At 47.6% G+C, this 6,648-nt stretch overlaps 1 pseudogene; it reads left to right on the top strand.

Moving 5' to 3' along the window:
• Positions 1-5,949: 5,949 nt before the first annotated feature.
• On the top strand, positions 5,950-6,417 carry LOC144492314 (cold-inducible RNA-binding protein B pseudogene; annotated as a pseudogene).
• Positions 6,418-6,648: the final 231 nt, after the last annotated feature.

Below are 6,648 nucleotides of genomic sequence, written 5' to 3'. Positions count from 1 at the left end.
CGGTAACACGAGGAGCCTGAAGTTCTCGTAAACTGCACCCCGCACCGTTAAGGTTACCACACAGCTCCCAAGAACGATAACAGATCGGGACCTCGATGCCATAGAGATTGTCTGCCTGACAGTTTGCACACGGAGAGCGCACCGTTTCACTGTATCTGGATGGATAAAGCTCTCCGTGCTCCCCCTGTCAAACAGGCAATGCGTCAGGCACCCGTTTACCTCTCTGTCCATCATGGACTTGTCGAGTCTGTGAGGCTTGGCCTGGTCCAGGATGATTGACGCCACTGTTGGATCCCGAGTGTAACTGCAGGCAGCTGAGATAGCCGATGACGAGGACCCCTGCTGGTCTTCTGCGGCCGGTGTCGACCAAAATGGCTGCGCCCACGAATCGCACGTGGTCGATGATGTTGAAAACGGCGGCACCCGCAGGTCACACGTGGCTTGCATCGTCGACATAGGAAATGGCGGTGCCCGTGAATCGCACGTGGCTGAAGACATCGACGAGGCCGGAGACGAGGAGATTGATCCTGGGGAGTCACACGCAGCACTGCTGGGCTTGGAAGGGGTCTTTGCTCGGCACACTTTTGCATAGTGTCCTTTCTTCCCAAAGGCGGAGCAAAACACCATCCTTGCCGGACATCTCAGATGAGGGTGCTTCGCCAATCCGCAGAAATAGCACTGTGGGCCTCCAGGGGCTGCCGCAGCCGTCAGGTCTGAAGTTGAGAGCATTATCGCGCAGTTCCGAGGAGCCGCCGAGTACAGTCGAGGCGGTGGCTGTACTTGCCACGATGTTCCCACGTGGTCGGTGGGGTAGGTTTCAAGACTTCTCTGGAGGCCGTTTCCATTGCATCGGCCAATTCTACCGTCTTAGCCAGGTCCAAGTTACCCTGCTCTAGCAACCGCAGGCGAATATAGGATGAGCCGATTCCCGCCACGAACGCATCTCGGATAAGATTGTTGGTGTATTGATTAGCCGACACCTCCTTGCAATTGCAGGCTCTGGCTAGCTGTTGAAGTTCGCGCAGGTACTGTCCCGTAGTTTCGCCGGGCTGCCGCCGTCGAGTGGCTAATAGGTGACGAGCATGAATTTCGTTCGGCTGTTTATGGTACAGCTTCTTGAGTAATTCGATGGCCTCTGCTGTCGAGGCGTCGATGTAATCCTCGAAACACTTCAACCAATGGTCGGAAGTATTCGACGCTCCAGCGGCACGCGGATCCAAGGTTAGCCGATCGGGTTTCAGCACCTGCTCCATTTTTCTTCGAACAAAATTTTCGGTATTTTGTTGTGAATAAAATTGATGCGCGATTGATTCACACGGGAGGCTAGGACGTACCCGGGAATAAAGGCTTTTATTCACAACAAGAATAGAGCATACTGCTTAACAATACTATCCCAGTCTAAGGGCTACTAGGAAGTAGCAGTGACCTTTATACTCCTGTAAGAAGGCGGAGCCAAACGGAGTGTACCACAGAACAATGCTAACAGGTGGAACGCCCCAACCCTAACCCCAACAGTAACAAAAGTAACATATGTACAAGTACCCATAGTGGTAACCATCTATGGTTCACCACAGTAATTTAATCCAGAGAAGTGTTTGAGGAGGACAAATAAGGCAAGGGAATACACATTAAACTGTGAGACCCTAAAAGGTATAGAGAAACCAAGTGATTGCATGTAGATCTCTGAAGTTAGCACAGATAGATTAGGTGGTTAATAAGGCATTTTTAAATATTGTCCCAGATGATTTAGTTGTCATACTGTGGTCAAATGGGCCACCTAAAATTGCGATTTGTAAAGCACTCAGGGACAATTGGGCAAGAACTAAAACGACAGGCTGCTGCCTAAAAGACAGAGTGTATGGTTTCTATGGTTCTATTCAGTGGGACTAGGCATAAAATGGTTCGGCACAGACAAGAAGGGCCAAAAGGCCTGTTTCTGAGCTGTAATTTTCTATTGTTCTCTATGGTTCAGAGATAAACAGGCTGCAACCCAGATGACTGAATACACAGGATATGGGTCATCTCCAGGACAAAAGGGACTTTCTGGTCAAACTGTGTTGTTTACCACACATAGGGGCACCGTAATCCCTTATTTGGGAGGGAAGTGTGTGTCCTACATGCCCCCAGCACCTACAGACATGGCCGTTGGGGACACACCCAGAGCTTGGTGTGGCAGCACTCGATTGGACTTTATTGATCAGGGTGATCAAGTCCTGATCGATTGATTGGCAATGGCCAAAAGGGGCACGAAACCCAATGGGGTATAATTGTGTTGAGCAACCAAGAATCTCTCTCTCTCTGACCCCATGAACGAACTACAACAACGGTGACCATCGCCAGCAACGACCAGCACGAGGAGAGCCAGCACACCCGAGAAAGAAGGAAGACCAGAGCCAGAGTGCCAGACCAGACCAAAGGACCAGACGATGTAGAGGACGACCGAGACCAGCGCACAGATAAAGGCCAATATCTGCTTGGGTACTTGCCAGTCACGCAAAGTTAAGTCAAGGTCTCGTATTGGACTTGAACTTTAGTATTTTCTGTAAGATAACTTATTGTTGGTTGGGTGGGTGATTATTGATTGTGTGTTTTAAATAAATATTGGTTATACTAACAAGAAGTCTATTCGCAATTCTTTCTCCATCGTATAAGGGTTAAAACAGACTGTGCGGCAGGCACAACAATACCAGTATTTATTTACCACCACTAACCACTGAGAAGGTTGTAGTGAGCCGCTTTCTTGAACTGCCACAATCCATGTGGTGTAGATACACTCGCAGTGCTATTATGAAGGGAATACTAGGATTTTCGCAAAGTGACATTGAAGGAACAACAATATATTTACAAGTCAGGATGGTGAGTGAATTGAAGGGAAACTTCCAGGTGGTGGTGTACCCATGCATCCACTGCCCTTGTCTTTCTAGATGGTAGAGTTTGAAGGATTGGAAGGTGCCATTGAAGAAGTCTTGATAAGTTTCTACAGTGCAACTTGCAGATGGCACATACTGCTGCCAATGCATGTTGGTATCGGAGGGAGTGAATGTTTAAGCTTTTGGATAGGGTGTCAATCAAGAAGGCCACTTTGTCCTGGATGCTGTTGATTTCCTGAGTTTTGTTGGAGTTGCCCTTATCCAGGCAAGTGCAGTGTATCCCATCTCACTCCTGATTTGTGCCTTGCAGATAGTGGACAGGCTTTGGGAGTCAGGAGGTGAGTTACACACTGCAGAATTCCTCACCTCTGTCTTGCTCTTTTAGCCATATTGACATGGCTGGTTCAGTTCAGCTTCTGGTCAATGGAACACCAAGGGTGTTGATAGTTCAGGATTTAGGGATGCTACTACCATTGAGTGTCATGGGAGATGATTAGATTCACCCTTGTTGGAGACGGTCATGGCCTGGCACTTGTGTGGGTGAATGTTATTTGCCACTTATCAGCCCAAGCCTTCATGTGGTCCAGGTCTTACTGCTCATGGATACAGACTACCTCAGTATCTGAGATGTTGTGAATGTTATTAAACATTGTGCAATCATCATCAAACAGCCCAACTTCTGACCTCATGAAAACATATGGGACACTTTCCTTTCTTGGACAAGACCTAGAGTAGAAGAGCTGGGATGTTATGCTCGAATTAAAACTGATTTGACCGCAGCTAGACTACTGTAGGCAACTATGATCATGGATGTATGACATTAGATGAGGAAAAGAAAAGATTCACAAGTATGGTTGCATGAATGGAGAATTTTAGCTGTGAAGAAATATTGGATGTTTTCCTTGGAATGCAGCAAGTGAAGGAGAGATTGATTTGTGTTAAATGTTTAAAATTATGATGGACCTAACTGGAGTAAGTAGAAGGGAGGTCAATAAGCTGGTGCCATCGATTTAATTTAATTAGTGAAAAGATTTGAGGAAGATTTCTTTTCACCCAGGAAATAATTGGGGGATGGGGGTGTCCAGGAGTTATTGCCTGAAATATTAGTAAAAGTAGAGGGTGCATTTCATTTAAATGGAAACATGGAAACATAAAAACAGAAGATAGAGCAGGAGGAAGCCATTTGGCCTTTCGAGCCTGCTCCACCATTCATCATGATCATGGCTGATCATCCAACTCAATAGCCTAATACTGCTTTTTCCCCAGAACCTTTGATTCAATTCACCCCAAGTGCTATACCCAGCCATCTCTTGAATATATCCAATGTCTTGGCATCAACTACTTCCTGTGGTAATGAATTCCACAGGCTCGCCCTCTTTGGGTGAACAAATGTCTCCTCACCTCCATCCTAAATGGTCTACCCTGAATCCTCGAACATTGACCCCTGGTTCTGGACTCCTCCACCATCTGGAACTTCCTTCCTGCATCTACCCTGTCTAGCCCTGTTACAATTTTATGTGTCTCTATGAGATTCCCCCCTCATTCGTCTGAACTCCAGCAAAAACAATCCTAACCTGGTCAATCTCTCCTCATACATCAGTCCCACCATCCCCGGAATCAGCCTGGTAAACCTTCGCTGCACCCCCTCGAGAGAAATAAATTCCTTCCTCAGAAAAGGAGACCAAAACTGCACACAATACTCTAGTTGTGGCCTTACCAAGGCCTTGTATAATTGCCACAACACCTGTTCCTGTACTCAAAACCTCTCGCGATGAAGGCCAATATGCCATTTGCCTTCTTTACCGTCTGATGCACGTGATAGGGCGGCACGGTAGCACAGTGGTTAGCACTGCTGCTTCACAGCTCCAGGGACCTGGGTTCGATTCCCGGCTTGGGTCACTGTGTGGAGTTTGCACATTCTCCTCGTGTCTGCGTGGGTTTCCTCCGGGTGCTCCGGTTTCCTCCCACAGTCCAAAGGTGTGCAGGTTAGGTTGATTGGCTATGCTAAAATTGCCCCTTAGTGTCCTGAGATGCGTAGGTTAGAGGGATTAGTGGGTAAAATATGTAGGGATATGAGGGTAGGGCTTGGGTGGGATTGTGGTCGGTGCAGACTCGATGGGCCGAATGGCCTCTTTCTGTACTGTAGGGATTCTATGACCTGCGTACTGTTGTGCCTGCCGCACAGTCTGTTTTAACCCTCATATGATGGACAAAGAACTGCGAGTAGACGTCTTGTTAGTATAACCAATATTTATTTAAAACACACAATCAATAATCACCCACCCAACGAACAATAAGTTATCTTACAAAAAATACTAAAGTTCAAGTCCAATACGAGACCTTGACTTAACTTTGCATGACTGGCAAGTACCCAAGCAGATATTGGCCTTTATCTGTGTGTTGGTCTCAGTCGTCCTCTGCGTGGTCTGGTCCTTTGGTCTGGTCTGGCACTCTGCCTCTGGTCTTCCTTCCTTCTTGGGTGCGGTGGCTCTCCTCGTGCTGGTCGTTGCTGGCGACGGTCACCGTTGTTGTAGCTCGTTTGTGGGGTCAGAGAGAGACAGAGTGAGAGAGCAAGCTTCTGTTGTGCAGAAGCTTTTTATCCCTTCCTGGTTTTGTGTCGTTTTAGGGCGGTCTCCTGATTCTTGTCAATCAATCGATCAGGGCTTGATCACCCTGATCGATAAGAGTCCAATCAGGTGCTGCCACACCAACCTCTGGGTGTGTACCCAACGACCATGCCTGTAGGTGCTGGAGGCACATAGGTCACATACCTCCCTCCCAAATAAGGGGTTAAGGTAAACAAGTATGTTTGACCAGAAAGTGTCCATTGTCTTTGGGATGGCCTATTTCCTGTGTATTCACCCGTCTGAGTTGCAGCCTGTTTATCTCTGTCTTTTAGGCTGCAGCCTGTTGTTTTAGTTCTTGCCCAATTGTCCCAGAGTGCTTTACAAATCGCCATTTTAGGTGGCCCGTTTGTAGGAGACCCCCACCACATACACGGTCCCCAAGACCACTGACTCCACCAATTAGGCCAGCTCCTAGAGCTTCACACACTCACGTGCGCAGCAATTCCTCCACCATGACTGAAGCAGGAAAGTTGTTTGTCGGCGGCATGAACTTCAACACAGACGAGCAGTCTCTGGAACAGGTTTTCTCCAAGTACGGGCAGATCTCTGAGGTGAAAGTGATTAAAGACAAAGACACCATGGTGTCCCGCGGTTTCAGCTTCATCACTTTCGAAAACCCAGAGGACGCCAGAGACGCGTTGCAGGCGATGAATGGAAAATCCCTCGATGGACGTCAGATCCGAGTGGGTCATGCCAAGAATAGGTCTGGAGGCGGTCGCGGGTATGATAGAGGCAGCTATAGCAGTGGCTACAGTAACAGTGGCTGCAGGAGAGGAGCAGGAGGTGGCTATTGGGATAGTGGCAGGAGAGGAAGCTATCGTGGCGGAGGCCGGTTTGATACAGGAGACCGGGATAGCTATTCGGGTGGATACTACTATGGTGGTGGTTACGGAGGCCGCTCATACAGGGACTATGACTGATTAAAGCAACAAAAGCATTTCTGCCAGATTCAGCATCAACCTCCCACCTTGTTCCTAAAATGGCTCCTGGAACCGCAGAAAGCACGATCTGATGAAATTTGATTTGCCTTTATGTTAAAATATTAGAAAACCATTTTTACCATGATTAATCTTGTTATCCCGTTGTTGACTCAGGTAACTCTTTATGAGGATTGAAGATTTCTTTAAATAAAAGCAGTGTGATTTTTACTG

The sequence above is a fragment of the Mustelus asterias genome, chromosome 4 (genome assembly GCF_964213995.1).
Source record: "Mustelus asterias chromosome 4, sMusAst1.hap1.1, whole genome shotgun sequence".
In the NCBI taxonomy this organism is placed as follows: Eukaryota; Metazoa; Chordata; class Chondrichthyes; order Carcharhiniformes; family Triakidae; genus Mustelus; species Mustelus asterias.
Note: the sequence above shows the minus strand (reverse complement) of the source record. Positions and strands in the feature narration are given on the sequence as shown.